The sequence below is a fragment of the Excalfactoria chinensis genome, chromosome 1 (genome assembly GCF_039878825.1).
Source record: "Excalfactoria chinensis isolate bCotChi1 chromosome 1, bCotChi1.hap2, whole genome shotgun sequence".
Taxonomy (NCBI): Eukaryota; Metazoa; Chordata; class Aves; order Galliformes; family Phasianidae; genus Excalfactoria; species Excalfactoria chinensis.
The window spans coordinates 147628876-147648066 of record NC_092825.1 but is presented as its reverse complement, the minus strand read 5'-3'; positions in this window follow the sequence as shown (position 1 = coordinate 147648066).

Genomic DNA, 19191 nt, shown 5'->3' with positions numbered 1-19191 from the left:
GATATTAGCATATGGCAACAGAACACTGCACATGCCAGAAAGGAACTTTTCTGTCTTCAAAAATAAGCTGTCTGGTGTTATTTTGTGCTCTGAACACAATGTGGATGAGAAGTATTTGGAAGCTCTCATTTTCTAGCTGATATTCAAAAGACAGAAAATAGTTATTCTTCTGCAAGACGCTTTATGATTTTACTGAAACTTCCATAGCCTGGGGGAGGGAAGAAGTGAAATATTGGGTTATACTCATTGCCTAGCAATGAACTTCTCTAGATATAATAGTTTTAAGCATATTTTCCAATAGAGCAATTAGTAATCAATCATTTGATAGGATGATAAGTTAAAAAGAACTGAGCTTTAAGATGTTTCCTTGCTTTCTGCATATCATTACTGTTTTGCTTTTAGTTTAGCTTTTTGAGAAAAAAAAAAAAAAGAAAAATAGAAAAGGAAGGCCTTACAGTAACATTCAGTTACTAAAATTTTAAGAAAAAAAGTTGATGGCACAAGAACTAATATTACAAGTATATTTTTTTTATTATTTAGAAACTTGAATTTTTTTACAAGGATTTTTATGACGTAGGTAGACAACAGTGAAAAACATTCTTCTTCTATCTTGATAATTCCAGATCGTTCCTGGTTAATTTCATTTAAAAAAGCTTACTATGCTTCTAATTAAGATGGACCAATACTTACTTAAGAAAAAGTTCTGTAGAAATGAAGTTATTATATTTATGCCTAATAAATGTAATTTAAGTAGTCTTTTAAGGTAGTCCATGAAGAGAGAGGTGTAAAATTTAGCAGTATCTTGTACAAGGATATATTCAAACAAAGCCTATTTACTTTCATCTGAAGAATTTGTATAGGTGTTATTTTGATAAGTATGTTAAGCTGATCGCAAAGTATTTCAACAAGAGAATATACGTATGTATAAAAATACACACATTTCTTTATTTAGCTTTGGACCATCATGGTTACTATTATTATTGCTCTAACACTTGAGATCATCAAATTTCCAGTCTCTTTGTAGAATGGGATGGCTTATTTTTTTAATACAGTCTAAGTTTGAAAAGTAAAGTAAAAGCTGGAACAAAATTATTGTAGAGCCAAAGAATGGTTTGGGTTGTAAGGGACCTTAAAGGTCATCTAGTTCTATCTCTCTACCATGAGCAAGGACAATTCCAATAATAACATGTCTACCAAAAACCCCATCAAACGGGCCATGAACTCCTCCAGAGATGGGGCATCCGTAGCTTCTCTGAGCAACCTGTTCCAATTGCTTCACCACCCTCTGAGTAAAGAATGCATTTAGTATTTAATGCAAAACTACCTTATTTTATTTTACAGCTGTTCCCAGTTGTTATGTTCCTGATAAAGAGACTTTCTCCAGCTTTTATAGACCACTTTCTGTTACTTCAAGTCTGCTAAGAGATCTCCTCAGAGCCTTCTCTTCTGTAAGATGAACAACGTTCTCTGCCTGTCTTCATGGCTCTCCTCTGGATTCACTCAAACAGGAGAGGGGTGTATCATTCCTTTGACCTGCCAATAATGCTTCTTTTGATGCAGGCCAGAATACAGTTGGCTTTTTATGTTGCAAGAATACATTTTTGGCCCATGTTGCATTTTCCATCAACCAGCATTTCCAAATCTTTCTTCACAGGACTACTCTCAATCCATTCTCTGCCTAGACTGTATTTGTTCTTGGGTTTGTCCCACCCTTGCACTTGTTCATGTTGAACTTCAGAAAGTTCACATGGTCCCACCTCTCGAGACTGTCAAGGTTTCTGTGGATGGCCTCCCTTCCATCTATTGTGTTGATCACTCCACATAACTTCGTGTCATCCACTGACTTGCTGAGGGTGCACTAAATCCAAAACTTTTGCATAAGACGTTCATGTTACAGTTTGTCATAACAGATTTGTTATATTTTTAATGATGGATAGAAATACATACTTTGACACTGGAATTAAGTTTCTCCACACATACTAGGTATAGAATCATAGAATAATTTGAGTTGGAAGTGACCTTTAAGATCATCTAGTTCCAACCCCCCCCCCCGCTGTTGGCAGAGACACCTCCCACAGAATCACAGAATCACAGAATCACAGAATGACCCGGGTTGGAAGGGACCTCAAGGATCATGTAGTAAAACCCCCCTGCCTAGCAGGGCCACCAAACATACGACTTTACTAGATCAGGTTGCCCAGAGCCCTGTCCAACCTGGTCTTGAACACCTCCAAGGACGGGGCATCCACAACCTCCCTGGACAGCCTGTTCCAGGACCTAACCACTCTCCTAGTAAAGAACTTCCCCCTAACATCCAACCTAAATCTTCCCTCTTTTAACTTAAAACCATTTCCCCTAGTCCTGCTATTATCAGCCCTTTCGAAGAGTTTACTCCCCTCCTGGGAGTAAGTTCCCTTCAGGTATTGAAAGGCTGCAATGTGGTCACCCTGCAACCTTCTCTTCTCCAGGCTGAACAAACCCAACTCCCTCAGCCTGTCCTCATAGGGGAGGTGCTCCAGCCCCCTGATCATCTTCGTGGCCCTCCTCTGGACCCTTTCCAAAATCTCCATATCTTTTTTGTACTGAGGGCTCCACACCTGGACACAGTACTCCAGATGGGGCCTCACAAGAGCAGAGTAGAGAGGGACAATCACCTCCCTATCCCTGCTGACCACCCCTCTCCTGATGGAGCCCAGGATCCCATTTGCCTTCCAGGCTGCCAGAGCGCACTGCTGGCTCATGTTAAGTTTCTCATCTATCAGGACCTCCCATTAGACTCAAGGCCTGGTCTTGAATACTCTCAGGGAAGAGCTTTCACAACCTCTAGTACTTGCTTGATTCTTGGATACAGTTAGTAATTTCTGTTCAACATCAAGCACTTGGAAGATGGGTTGAAAGCCTGTACATAAAATAATGTCATGGTTTTGTAATTTTGCTATCAGTATTCCTCATCATAACATCATGTAAAGCACGGATAATTTTACCGAATGTGCAGCTCACAGAAGAAGACTACATATCCCAGAGAACATCATGGTCAAGGATAAGTCACGGGACAAGGACACTATATAATCTCACTTCGGAACTGGACCTCCTCTCTTGAATCCTCGGAGCCAGGGGGGAGCGTGTGGGAGCATTCCAGACGTTTTGCCTGGAGCTACAGTAGGCCTCTTGGTTTTGGGACTCACTCTCCTATTTTACTTGATTCATTAGCCTTAATTTCAATTAATTTGCATTATATTGTGTTATCCTGTATTCCGATTTAGTATTTAGTAAATAAGTCTGCCTCCTTAGATTGTTGACACTGTTTTCTTTTCCCTTTCCCTTTTTTCCTTTCCATTTTAGGCCAGCGGCCTGCAGGCCAGCTGCCCCCTGTCATGGGCACAGGTAGATTTTCGATTAACCCATGACAGATTTTGGTGGAGAATGCAGGCATAAGCTGCTGTTTTTTTGTTGTTTTTTTTTTCTTTTGTTCTTTTAGCTTTTTACAGACAATAATTTCATATCATACGTGTTATTCGTCCATCTGGAAAGCCCTTCATTTACCTGGAAAACTAAACATCTAAACATTCTGAATCGAGGATACAATGATTTATTTATCTTTTTATTTATTTATTTATTTTGCTGTTTTAGTGATACTGTAAGTTGTGCAGTTTTAATCAGAATAACCTCTCATCAATGTTGCTCAGATAGAGGAATGGAGAAACAAAAGGTAAGCTTTTTGTTTGTTTGTTTGTTTGTTTTTGATTGGCTGTTTGTTTTACTAATGACAAACTTTTTCTTTGCAAGAAGACAACACCTTAAGATCTAGATGGTACTGCATTTTTTTCCAGATCTGATCTTCTAGAGTGTCACGGTTTTGCAATTCTGTAATTTTGCTATCAGTATTCCACATCATAACATCATGATAAAGCATGTATAATTTTGACAAATCTGTTGCTCACAAAAGAAGACTGAATGTCCCAGGGAACACACCAGTCATATGACAAGGACTCTATATAATCTCACTTCGGTGCTGGACTCACTCTCTTGGACCTTGCCATCCAGGGGGGAGCCATGTGGGAGCGTTCCAGACGTTTCGCCTAGAGTTACAGTAGGCCTCTCAGTTTTGGGAATCACTCCCTCTTATTTTACTTGATTCGTTAGCCTTAATTCCAATTATATTGTATTATATTGTGTTATATTGTGTTATGCTGTATTCCGATATAGTATTTAGTAAATAAGTGTGCCTCCTTAGATCGTTGCTGCTGTATTTATTTTCCTTTTCCCTGTTTTCTTTTCCTTCTGGGCCAGCGGACTGCCGACTGCCCCCCTGTCATGGGTGCAGGTAGATTTTAGGTTAACCCACGACATAGAGAAAACAGGAAGAATGCAAGGTGGACCATATCTCAGATACATAGGAATAAATATAAGCTCTATAGGGCAACTTTGGTAAGAAATTACGGGATAGAAATTAATATCATGATCAGAAAAAGATACAAATGCCTTTTAAATGTTTGTGAAATACATTTCCACACCAAAACAGATGCAACAGAGAGCATTACTGAAAAATTAGTGCCAGTCTCTTCACTGAAACATTAAGTGTCACTAAGTATTCATCAGCTGTGAATTACACTCTGATCAAATTGCCTAAAGGAACAGATACAGGGATTTTTGTGTTCTAAACGTGCTCTCCTATTAGTATCAAAACAGTCCATTGGAGGATATCTCAACCCCTGAAGATATGAAATGAACAAAAATGCTACAATACTCAACCATTATTCTATAGTACAATCTTTAGAAATTAAAGGCAGTGTACAGTAGGCTTGACTCCCTATTCCCTTAGACTCCATTATAATCACCCTTATGATGAGCCACACCTCATTATAATAACAGTCAAATTGCTTGGCTCCCAAGGGCAGACTAACAGTCAGGGTGGATTGTACTTGGACTGAAAATAACCAAGAATAATCAAGACAAGTCTCTCAGCTTGACAAAATATGACCACTTCTGCATAACTAATGGTGTACTAACATGAAAATAATGCTACAGATTTAGCAAAAAAAATTAGTCCAATTTAATACTGACTGGATGCATAACAGTAAGTAATCTGTCGGCTTATTTATCACAGTTATAATAACATTTACTTTCTTGATAAACAGTTAATTTCTTTAAGTGTCCAAATGGAACTTAAAATCTTGTATATTATCTGTATAAACCTTGCCTTTTTCTACAGTGAAAACATACAGTATTGCAATATTTTTGTTCTTTTTAATTTGGGTCAATGGCAAGTATTGTTTATTAATTAACAGAGAAAATAATGAAGAGTGTTTGCTCACTGTGAACTTGGAGGAATACTGTCAGTGAATATTTGCTCCACAACATTCTATGACTTCAAACTAATAACAATTATGTTCAAGATGTTAGTAGTGAAACCCAAAACCATGTGAAACTCTTATGGTATTGTGTTTCATTACAAATGCCAAACATAAACATGGTTCATCAAAAGGTTGCTAAAGGTTCATGAACTCAAAACAAGCTTTGAATTAACACTATGGATGATTGTTTAGTATTGAAGCTGTACAAAATTTTCTTCTTCTTATTATTATTTCATATGAAGATTCTTCATTTATTTATTTATTTATTTTTCGTACTTTGATGGGGCAATCATTAAGTCACAAGAGTCACTTCACTTGGACAGGGGTCTCATGTAAATAACTCTGAAACAGTAAGGAATAAATCCAAAGCAACTGAAAAAAAAAAAAAAAATAGTAAAGTAATTAAAATGTTATCCAAAAATCCCAAAAGTGGTACATTTCACGGACTTAATATTGAGTTACAAGTAATTTTCATCAGATTTTCACTAGGCAGCACTTTTTAGAAGTTTTAGATAACATATATTGATCATAGTTTCTTTAATCTTTTCTTAATTCTTACAATCCCAGATCTTTCTAAAGACACAATCTTCACAGAAAATTAATGCTTTCAGTAAACTATTTTTACACAGTTTTCTAGGGGGTCACCTACTGGTTTCCAGTGAAAAGAGTTTTGGTTTGTAACTTTAAATAATTTCTTTGTACATTTTAACAACTAAATCTATAAATCCATTGAACTTAATGCTTATCTGTAACACAGAATGGAAGGTGAAATGAAGCAAATAAGGAAAACACAAGTATAAAGAAAGTTAAACAAGCTAGATTTAGAAGTAAGAAACACGTATGATATCTCTACAGATCAAGACAAGGTTGGAAATCAATATAAAAACAAATTTTCTCTTTAATTTTATTTTTGTAAGACTTTTGGAATATATATTATTACATATATTATTATTATTTATAAATAGCCAAAAAACATCTATTGTATGATTCAGAACAGCAATTAATTGGCATAGTTTGAGTATAGTGTAATTACTGTATCCATGAGCTGATTTTGAAGGTACTGAAAGAAAACTGATCGTGTGCATGGGATACACAAATCTTGTAAGTAGTCACCGTAATGTCAAATTATGCTTAGAGATCTGTGTTTCTAAGGTTTGCTTGCTTGTATCAAGATGTATGTATTTCATGTTCTGACTATATTTCATGGCAAATCTGTTCTGCATAATAAATGAAAAGCTAGCAACTCGTAGAATGCTTCTGAGTTTTGTTCATTTAAGGCAAAGCTTGAACTCCTTGTGGCTATGATTTGAAATGTTCTGAAAGGTCAGGCTTGGTTTTCTGCTTGTAGTTAGATAATCTAAGAATGGAGTGAAGTAGATTATATCTTTCTAAAGTCAGTTTCCAGCAGATCTATGGCTTTTTCTTTTTCCTGATAACACAATATATGATAGATATACTATCTACAGTATATCTGGATAAACTATCTGGTTTACCAAGTAATTTTAAGCAACAATCAGAGGATGAGAGAGATGGAATGAGTATGGCTAGAACAAGAAAACGAAAATCTAAGTTAAGTTGGATGTTGCATACTACTCTAAGCTGTTTTCTGTTGAATTCAGGCATCTGCCTTCCTCTTTGCTTCACCTCTAGGTGAAACAGGCAAGGAAAAAGATGTCAGCTGTGTAAAACAGAGGTAAACACTGCAACAGTTTACTTTACTCGTATGTCTGCATCTTCAAATATAGTGTAGCCAATTCACATAAATAGAGGAAGGCCAAAATGCATTTGTAAAATCTAACTACTTACTTCACAAGCTCAGTAGCACTTCATGTCTGAAAAGAGATATAAATTATATACTTTTTCTATGCAAAGGCTTCTGAATCTTTGGTACACTCTAGAAAGTAAAGGTGTTCTTTAAATGAATTATACTGGAAAAGCAATATAAACCTTGTTAGCTTCCTTACATCATTTCAGTTTGTGCAGGAAGCACAGCACAGTTTACCCTTGCTTCCCTCTAGAACTATGTTCCTTAGGCTCTGAAAGAAAATTTACCCCTAAGTTCACTGAATCATGATTTGGAATGGGAGCTGTGAGCATCAGCTTCAGCGTCGGCTCAGAGTTTAGACAAGCTCATGAAAAAGAAAGTAAGGTGGAAGGAGATTACTCCTGGCAAGATCAGTTTCACTCATTTTCACCATCAAAATGGCTGTGTGCTTGGAAACTAAAGTGTGTGCATGTGCATGTGTGCGAATATTACAGCAGATGGAAAAGATAGAAGTCAAAAGGTAAATCTCACTTCCTACTACACTCTTTTTTTTAATCATCTGCATTCTCACAATGCAATCAGCCATATTCACACATAGCTATCTTCACACACAGAAGACAGAGGTCTGGAGCCTGGAGATTAAGTCTAAAGAGATAGAGTACATCACAAATAAAAGGAGAATAAAATTCCCTTTGTTATCTGATATTTTTTCTCTGTAGAGGAGAATGCATCAAGGCTAGGAGTTACAGACAAAACTAATTGCAGAGTTCATCCTGAAAGTTCTAGAGGCAGTAGATAATATTGTCATACATAAATAATCCATTATCTAATTTTCTAGATACAAATAATAACAGATATAGTGAAAATCAAAACTTTTGTGATTTCTTAAATGCAAATTGATATAGCCCACATTTACACAATGCCTAAGAATTTGGAACTTTGAGACTGGAGCAAAGAGAATAGTTGTAATTCATTGTACTGAAAAAGCAGTGAAAAGTTTAATGAGTCCATTAAACGGGGAAAAGATGGGGAGGGGGGGAAGTTTTGAATTTTTACCTTTTTGCTATTTATACACATTTGAAAATATGAAATGAATGTACTATTATATACATTTGTACCCTAGCATGAAGGAGATGATGTTAACTCTCTGGAGATTAGAGATTTCCCTGCAGAAAGATTCTGACAGATTAGAGTGCCAGGAAATCACCAGCCATGTCAAATTCAACAGGAGCAAGTTTGAATGCTGCACCTGAGATAGGGCAAAGTGTAGATACTGGGGAACAGAAAAGGATCTAGAAGTTTTAGTGCTTGCCCCATTTGAACAACACTCTTAAACATACGATTTAATTTTTTTAGGTAGTCCTGTGTGGAGCGATGAGTTGGATTTGATGATCTCTGCAGACCCTTTCTAACTCAAGATATTCTGTTTCTCTATGGTTCTATTTCCCCTAAGGAGCTACCATTTTATGAGAAAGACAGAACTGCTTCCTGTCCCAGTGAATACATTCACTTTCAGATCTAGAGTGCCATGCATTCAGCAAAGCAGGATGTTGGACATTTCAATGAGGGAAGTTGCAACTCACCTACTCTTTGTTTTCATCTGCCTAAGATTCCACCACCTTCAGTTATTTTAAAAATTGCTTGGAGTGTTCAGTCATTTGTACTATGTGACATTGCAAGTCTCTGCTACTAATCGTGAGAAACAAATCCTTCCAAAATATAAGTATAAACCCATTATCTATGAATAGAATGAGTACTGGCACTGGAGATCAACTACTTACAACAGATATTTTAACATTATGGACAAATTTTTATTTTTGCTAAGGTACCTGAGAAACACAAAACATATAAAAATACTCTACCAAATAAGTTTATCATTCATGTTGTCAGCTCATCAGGTTTAGTCAAGTTATAATTCATAGCCTGTTTATGTGAAAAGTCAGTGAATCATGTAGCTAAATATTTTCCAGTGACTTTATGAATGAAAGAGTTAATGAATATTCTGCCTGAACAAAGTTAATCTTGAAGTGCTATTGCAAATTTCCAAAACCTCATAAACTTAACTTAAATAAATAGGAATTTAGAAACTCTATGATCAAGCAATTCTACATAAAAGAGTAGCTAAAAGAAAGACTACTCATTGTTTTAGATAGAAAGCATAAATAAGATATTTCATTCCAAAGAAAAAAGAAATTCTGAAGTTGTTTTTATGGGGAATGGTACCATTTCAAGAATATTATAAGGGGGTGGAGGGGTGGATGCCTAGTCTCAAGATCCAAAGTACAGTATTACTTCCAAGTCAAAATGTAAATTGGATAATATTCTTAAATACACCAAGACTGTATTAGATGTATAGAAAAATTTAAAAAAGCGTTCAATATAAACAAAATGAGAAATATGTCATATTATATCTGCAACAGAAAATGTTGATTGTGCAATCATTACTTGTTTCTGTCGACATACATAGGAATTCTTTCCACTGAAACAATCCAGTAGCATTACATGCACTTCTAGATCATCAAATGCAAAAGAATAATTAATAAATAAATGTTCAAGAGACTTAATACCTCAGTTAAGTTCCTAAAGAAGTCGTTTTCTGAAAATGATTGACTAAATTAACTGTATAGCCAATGGAAAAACAACAACAACAACAACAAAAAAGCAGCCTTTGATAGTCGCAGGGAGTGATCTTGGGCACTTATATTCACATTCTTAAGTTGAGCACTCAAGATTTTCTTCTAAAGGTATTTCAGAAATACTTTCACTTTTTCACTTAACTACAGGGAACAAAATTCTAGGAAAACTGGTGAAAGCTTGACTCCTATGGTATCTTCATTGTTTTCACTTGCAAGTTTTCTTACATTATGTTGTAAAACACTCTTGTATGGAGAAAAGTCATGACAAATATATATATATAGTCACAGCATTGACTTTTTTAAATCTAAAACATCTGACTTATCAAAAATGCAAAACAATGAAAACAAATTTAAAATCTTGTATAAATAAATTCTTCCAGTAGTATCAAAGTTCTCAAAGAAGCTTAACAATATTATTGAGATGCGATTGAATTCTAATTTCCACTACTGTGCTCTTCAGATTTGGCATGGCAGTTAAAGAAAAAAAACCTGCAACTGATTAATACAAGCAATATAACGAAACTAACAGAGCATATGTGGGTTAATCACTACTTGTTGCACCTTGGTTGGGGCAATTTCAGATGTTTAGAGACTGGGAGAAGAGCTCCTTCTGAGCATGAGTTTGTGGAAGGACTTAGCATTCCTGGTAGACAGAATTTGATGTGACCAAGCAGTGTCCTTTTGCGGTCCAGAAGGCCAACTGTATCCTGGGTTGCCTTAATAAATGAAGTGTGGCCAGAAGGGCAAGGGAAGTTATTGTCCCCTTCTGCTCTCTCTTCATGAGGCTCAATATGCAGACAGGGGGCCACAGCACAGAGCCATGGAGCTGTTGGAATGGATCCAGAGAGGGGCCTCGAAGATAATGGGAGAGCTGAATCACCTCTTCTATGGAGTAAGGGAAACGGGCTTGTTCAGCTTGGAGAAAAGAAGGCTCTGGGGAGACCACATTGCAGCCTTTCAGTATTTAAAGCTTATAAACAAGATGGAGACCAACATTTTACATTCTGATAATGATAGGTGTTAAACAGAAAAAGAGGAGATTTAGTTTAGATGTTAAGAAATAATTCTTCAGTCAGAGAGAGCTGAGGCACTGGAACTGGCTGCTGAGAGAAGCTGTGGATGTCCTGACCCTGGTGGTGTACAAGGCCAGGTTGGATGGGGCCCTGGGAAGACTGATCTAGTAGGTGGCAACCCTGTCTATGGCAGGAAGATGGGAACTAGATCTTTAAGTACATTTCCAACCGGAGACATGATTCTATGATTCCATATGAAGAAGTAATGGACTCAGTTATCTGTGTATAGTGGCTCCAAGTGGTGTTACCAGAGGGCTAACAAAGTTGTAAGGCTATAATAATATACGCAGCTGATATGAAACTCTGGAAGACACTTGATTTGGTTTGGTTAGGTGGAACTGGCTAGGAAAATCAAAGTTTTTTGCAATACTTGTAAAGTCAACATCCAGGCAAAACTATGTAATTTGTCATTGTTGTTGGCTAAATTATACCCTTTGATTGACTAATAAAGACGATTAGGCATTTTCATAAGTGATCCATCTAACACTAAAATATTCACCCAAGGGTAATGATAAAATATTTCTTTCTTTCAGGTGTGTATTTTGTCTGTTAATAGGTTCTATAAATTCGCTCAAAATATATAGTTCAAATCTAACTTTTAGCTATCCCAATTTAAGGATAACAAATTTCATAGTCTGTCTCCAGAGCTGATCCATGTAAATTTTAACAAATTGCAATTAATTTTTAATGGATGATTATACAAACCACTGATATTTAAATTCAAAGCATGTTAGTCTGCGTCACTGGTTAAAATAGCACAAAGAAAATCTAATAACTTGCAGCCAAACAGAAGTAAAATTCCAGGGCTTCTTTGATCCTGAATTTCAAAAAGTTCTCTTAAAACTGCAAATACTCATTATTTAGGTCAGTTTAGATGTTGCTGTGACTGGTGTATCAGAACTAACTCTTAATTAAATCCATAGTATGATCAATTAGAAGTAAAGAAGCATACCAAGGAATGAGCAAAAGAATATCTGAAGACAAAATAAATATAACAGAATTGTTATTCAGAAATAACTTTTTCTCCAATTAACTGTACAAATAAAAAATAACAAAGGATAGTAGAATGGAGACTTACAAACGTAAGTTGCATATCCAAAATGAATGCAGGCAAAGCTGGCATGGTTTCAAAATCTGCAAAATATTAATTATTTAGTTTTGTATTCCACTTTTATAATTAATCCACAATTAAACAAGTTGTAATTATAATTCACATACGAAGAAAATACATTCTGTAGTGTTAACCATTGATAGATTTGTAAACAAAAACAGCTGGACTGGAATTTCTTCAAGGAAATATTGCATGCCAACAGTTTATCAAACTGGAAGTCTGTACATAAATCTACTCCTGGCATTATGTTAATGACGATAGCAACTGTGATTCATATTCTTAGTTGTAGTTGCTTTGTATTTCTACAGCTGTAAAAGTATAAAACCTGGAAGGAAAAAGGATAAGGAGGCAGGTCTAAGGTTTAACTCCCCTACCTAGTTTCAAGGTTAGAACATATGTTACATTACACCGGAAATAATGATTAACTACAGGGCCGTTGTCCAAAATTGTTTCACTTCTAGAGCCTAGAGTTCTGGAGGTATGTAATTGATGTAGGATGCAACTAAGGACTTCTTAGAATTTTACAAAAGCACAAGTACCTACTGAAATTTTAAATGGGTATTTGTGCAGTTTGAAAGTCACAGTACATACCAAGCCATACATTTGACAGTGTATGTGTGTATGTGTTTATTAATTGTTCTTACTTTTTCAGTACCGGGAAAATTAGCTTTAAAAAGTTCTGTCTACTTTTTGTCTACTCCATGATCCCATTCTGCATGCCATTACCCACATTTTGAAGTCACACACTGCAAAATGTATGTTCATATAAAAGACATCTTCCAATCAACAGTCAATTGACAGTCTTCTGGGAGTAACTGATAAATAGCTATTGCTCTCACCAGAGTGTCTCAAGAGTTCAAAACAGGACTTTAATGCACACAAAGAAAGGAAAACATATATTAGGAAGACATGAATATTTGGAAAAAAAAAAAAAAAATACAAAGACAGAAGGTTTCATGAACTTAAGTAATTAAGAGTTCTGTTTGTTTCATAGTAAAATAAAGATGTATCTCTCCCAGAAAATTCAGCCCATCTTAACACTAAACACTTTTTCTACATTGGTGATTTATTCTCTGAAGGACATGTTGTTGTTTTTTTTGTTTGCTTTAACAATAAGATAAAGTTAGAGGATTCCATTCTTTACTGAGATTGACATATTCCTTTGCACCCTCTGCAAGTCCTTGCAAGCAACACTGAAGCACAGTGAATTGGGAATGTTGCCCACCAAGTAGAAAGATTCATCCTTGCTCTAGCCTGATTAGTTACAATAAGACACTGATTTCAAACACAGTCAGGTTAGGGATGAAAATTTCTTCCTTTCCCTTCCAGATAAGCCTTCTTCCAGTGAGTAAGTGAACAATGGGGTAGTTGGTGGAGGAGAGTTTGGAAATATTAGAGCAAATCACGGTGGGAGTGAATTGAGGATGATTTGAGCTAAATGGTGGCAATGGAATTTGAATACAATGGGGTTTTGTTATATTATATGAATAGTAAGTCATGTGTGGGTAGTATACTTAAATAAGATATATACTGGTGTATTAAATGTGATCACTAAAGTTCAGGAGCCATGAATCCAAACAGGATAAAACAGTCTTTATATGTGACACTCTCACTCTTCAAAATGAAGGTGGCTGTTCTCATAACTATCTTCTGGGTATGATCCCTGCTGCTTACTACACCAACCCCAGAAATGTCAGCAGCAAAATCATTTTCACAGGACAGCAGCATGAATGATCAGCATTGCCATGACTTAGAAACTTCCAACTTTCAATTTTCATGCTATTAGGTGGGTATTCAGTTTGCTTCCTACACTTGAAGTTTTTCATTAGCCATGATGCCCAAGTACTGCTCCACAAGGATGCCCTCAATACAGACTCTGCCAATTTTGGGGATTGCCACAACCCAAGTGCAGGACTTTTGCATCTAGTCTTGTTTAACTTCATGAGTTTTACATAGCCCCACCTTTAAGCCTGTCGGCATTCCTCTGGATCACGTCATTTCACTCTGCTGAGTCGATCATACTACAGAGTATGGTTCTGTTAGCAGACTTGCTAAGGGTGCACTCAGTACCACTGTCTGTGTTACCAACAGCGTTAACTAGTGCCAGTCACAATACCAACTCATGCTGAACACCATTCATTGCTGATCTTCACCTGGATGTCAAGACACTGACAGCAAATTTTAGAGTGCAACCACCTAGTCAATTCCTTATCCACTGGGTGGTCCATCATTTAATACCCTGTCTCCAATTTAGAGACGAGGATATTGTGTGGGACAGTGTTGAATGTTTTGCACAAGCCCAGGTAGATAATATCAGTTGGTTTTTCCTTTTCCACATCTGCTGTAACACCACTGCAAAAGCCACCAAATATGTTAGGCAAGATTTCTGTTCAGTGAAGCTATCGGGACTGTCACCAATGTTTCAGTTTTCTGTGTGTCTTAGCACAGTTTCTGGGAGGAACTTCTTCATAATCTTGCAGGGCAGAGAGTTCAGACTGACTGACCTTCTGTTATCCAGTTCTGCATTTTTCCTTTTTTGAAAATGATGGTTACACTTCAATTGTTCCGATCACTGGAAACTTCATGAAACTGACACAACTTTTCAAATACGATGCACAGTGGTTTAGCAACTTCATCTGCCTGTTTTCTCATTATCTTCAGATGCATCTTTTGTCACGTTCCATGGACTTTTGCGCATTCATGTTCCTTAGATGATCTTGAGAAGTGAACCCAGGTGAATGCCATGAGGTTCAACAAATCCAAGTGCACGGTCTTGCACCTGGATCACTGCATGCCTCACTATCAGTACAAGCTGGAGGATGAAAGGATAAACAGAAAAGACTTGGTGGTACTGATGGATGACAGGGTGGACATGAGCTAGCAATGGGACCTTGCAGACCAGTAAAACAACTGTATCCTGGTCTGCATCAAAATAAGCATGGTCAGCAGGTCAAGGGAGATAATCCTGCCCCTCTACTCTGTGCTGGTGAGACCTCATCTGAATTACTAAATCCAAATATGTAGAGACATGGACCTGTTGGAGTTCACCTGGAGGCGGGACACAAAAAGGATTAAAGGGATGTTCAGCCTGGAGAAGAGAAGGCTCTGAGGTGATCTCATAGTAGCCTTTCAGTATATAAACAGGGACGATGAAAAGGGAACAGACTTTAGAAGTGTCTTTTGTGATAGAACAAAAGATTTTCCCTTATTTCAAACAAAAAGGTGAGATTTAGATTGGATGTGAGAAACAAGCTTTTTACAGTAAGGGTGGTAAAGCACTGGAACAAGTTGCCCAGAAATGTAGTCGATTCCTCTGATTCCTTTGCTCTGAGCAACCTGACCTATCAGTAAATGTCTCTGTTCACTGCAGGGGACTTGGTCTTTAAGGGTTCTTTCCAAATAAAATGATTCTTTAAACCTATGAGTTTATGAACTTGATCTTCCCCTGCAGCTTGTAGGTCTTCATTCTCTCAGTCCCTGCTTTTGCCTTCTGCAGCTTGAGTGATGTGGCTAGAGAACTTGCTGGTGAAGACTGATGCAAGAAAGTCAGTAAGTACCTCAGCCTTCATATCCTGGATAACCAGGTCTCCTGTTTCCTTCCAGAGAGGGTCTACATTTTCTCTGCTCTCCGAGACCTACTTACAGAAGCCTTTCTCATTCCCTTGGCATCCTCTGGCCAGATTTAATTCTATACCAGTTTTAACTTTCCAGACTTGATCCCTGTCCATACTCCTCCCAGAAAGCCTGTCCTTGCTTCATATCATCATCATCATAGTATCATAGTATCGTGCGAGTTGGAAGGGACCTTAGAGATCATCGAGTCCAACTCCCGGGTTTTGAGCCCCCTGTGTAGCGAAGCAGCACTTCTACCCCTGCGCCACAGGGGGGATTCAAACCCGGGCCCTCCAGTGCCGCAGGCAGCAGCTTATACCACTGCGCCACTGGGGGCACACTATATAGGCTTTCTTTTGTTTTGATTTTGTCCAAGAGCTCTTTTTTCATCCAAGCATGGCTCCTATTTTTTTTTTTATTTATTTTTTATTTTTTTTTTTGTGTCTTGCTCTTTGTTAGGATGAATCACTGTTGTGCTTAGAGAAGGTGACTGTTGAATATTAATCAGCTTTCTTGGGTCCTGCTTCAGGACTGAATCTTGCAGCAGTCTACAAAGTAGATACCTAAAGAAGCCAATATACGATCTCATTAAAATTAGGGTAGTGAGAAGCAATACCACTTCACTATACGACTTCATACCATTGATCTAATGATCTTGAACTCCACCATTTTATGGTCACCTGTACTTATTGGTTCTTCTGTATCTTGGAGAAGGAATTTATAGTTGTCATACTGGACCAGATTTCTCAATGTGTTCCCCATATCAAATCCTTAGCTGTAATACCAGCCCTGTAACCAGTTGTTGAGTAACAGATTTGACTGGCCCTTTCAAATCCCTTCCCTTTGTCTAGGGGGAAAATTCATGAAAAAATACCTGTGCAGTCTCTTTACCGCCACTCCCATGGCTCTGTAATAGTTCTTCATACTCCTTTATCTGCTTATTTATTAAAATTTTGAATTAGGCACATGGAATCCATTGGAATTCCTTTTTAGGCTTTCTGAATTCTGAAATCTATGGACTAATTTTATACTACAGTCATTTCTATTTAACTTTTCTTGCTCTGTTTTCCTATATCATTATTCTACTTTTCATAGGGATTTTATTTACTTTTTCACTATAGTTCTCTCTTCTTACTGGATATCATATATATACTTACCAGGTTGTAGAGTTATAATCTAAGGTAGACCGGACATTATCTCACCTGAAAGAAACAGAGAATTAGAGTTTTATCATTATTTGCTATAATTGTAAGTTCTCTGTATGGTGACATCTGTGAACTTGTTCAGCTTCCACCACTGAAATAGCTTCAAAGGGTAATATTAACATCTGTTTCCTAGAGGTGTTCTTGTTATTGATTAGCTCACAAAGAAGGAAATACTTTATCTCTGTCTTCTTCAATTGTTAAATTGAGTTCAGATTGTTCAAGAGATCTATGTGGAAACTTATTTTAGGCTTCAAATATATGATCTCATCTCTGAAAGCCAGATTCTGCAACATCAGTTTGGTAACTGAAAGGAAGCCAAATGGTTATTAGTTGCTCCTGAATGGAACAGAAAACAACGTTTGCTTTCCCGGGAGGTTACCAAAGTTGTTTGCTGAACCTATACCTTACCAGATCTTTCTAAAAAATATAATTAGAGTCCACTTTCCTCTTACTGCATCACTGTTTACCTCCATTTTGGAAGCTGAAATATATTCCATTCCACCATCCTTAAATCCTATGCAAAAATCTGTTGCAGTCTTGAACTGATAGTACACTTTTCTAATCACAATCTTATTTTAATCTCTTAATATTTAATCTCTACTTTGTGATTCACACAGCATTCAGCACTGCCAAAACAAATACCCGTAATTACCTATAAAATCCTACAATACAAAGCCCAACCTAAATGCACTTTCACGACATTTGCTTCACACAGACTTTCTGAAGTGCAATGACATTCTATTTGTCTCTCAAGTTCTAAAATGTCAAGTTTAGCTAGTTTACTAGCTACTGCATGGTAGCACCTACTTGACAGAGAAGCCAAAAAACCAAATTCACTGTTTCAAAGTCTTCTGTATTTTGGAGAGAAACAATCCATAGAATTACAAAATATCTGTTTGTCTTGAATCACAAGTTTTGAGGAAGCAATTTGAAAAAATAAAGGAAGCAAATTTTAAAAGAAAGATTGGTCACAAAAATTTCTGATTTTCCCTAAGGCTATCTAGTCAATGCACTCAATACAAAATGAATGTGAAAGACCACATTACATCCCGTTACTTTCTGTATCCCGCACACCTGTTATTTTTGTTATTCGACATATTATTTGCCTGCTTGCCTTTTAGATTTTTATAGCTAGAAAATCAGTCTGACAGCCAATTGACTTCCATTCTTTATTTAAGTATATCTGCACTAGAATAAGTGCTTTTTATATCTTTCTATATCTTCTCCTTATTCACTTTGTGTATCTACTTTCACATCTCGTTGATAGTTAGAATGTGCTGAGATAGCAGCTCACTCTGATATAGACCATAAAGAAACTGGATCCTTAAGCAGCAATTGATATTCTAGATCTGATAACTGCTACTTGTAGGAAAAAAATTTGTTCCTTACTGAACTGTGTATAAAATGTTATGTCTACGAGGGTATAATATATATAAGTTTTGTGTCTCTTGAAAATAAAAACCATGGTTGAAAGGGACCTTGGAAAGTCACTTATACTAACCTACTTGAGACTGCGAAAAGATCAGGTTTCCTGGAGACTTGCACACCTCAGTTCTGAAAATTTCCAAAGACAGGGATCCCACAACTTCTCTGGGAAAACTATTTCAGTGCTTCTCTCTCATTTTGATTTTCATCTCCATTCTGTTTCCTTTGTTGTGACTATTATCTCTTCCATTCTTTCCTTTTTCTGTGCACAGTAAACTTGAGTCAGGCTCCACCTTGATGATCCAAATTAGGGGATCAATTGACCAATGCACTTGACTATGTCAACCATTGTTTCAATACTCTGAATGAAGAAATCATGTTTATCCACATTCTTCTGAATTGTTTTGGTATTTGAACAAACATTTCCAAAGGTTCCGAGTACTCTGAATAACTTCTTCTTTTTCCATTATTTCTAACTAAATTCATTTTTAAGAGTTTGAATTTCAGCAAGTTGGTGGAGGGTGACCTTGATCATGGTGAGCTGGTTTATCAAAGGCACACTAGTAAATTCTGTTATCTTTTGCATGAGTTAGATAGTAGCTGCTGAAGAAATAAGTTTCACTGAAACTTTCAGCTAGAGTATTTAATTTTACAAATGGCATTGAAATTAGACATTTGGCTGACAAAACTTGGAGAGTCTGTAATCAGTAGTCTCACTTGAAAATGTTGGCTTCAGGTTTTGCTTATTGGACAGTCTTGTGTCAAATGCCATGTAAACAAATAACATATGAGTAAACCTTTCAGGTAAAAACAAAACAAAACCATAAAACAAACAAAAAACAAACAAAAACAACAACAAAAACAAACTAAAAAAACCTTTAAGTATCTTTCCATAGTTTTAAAAAAAATATATTTATTATTTAAGTCTGTCAAATCTTTGGACATATGAATTCTAACTTCACTTTTCTCAGAATATGACCATAATCCACTATCAATTTATAAGCAATATA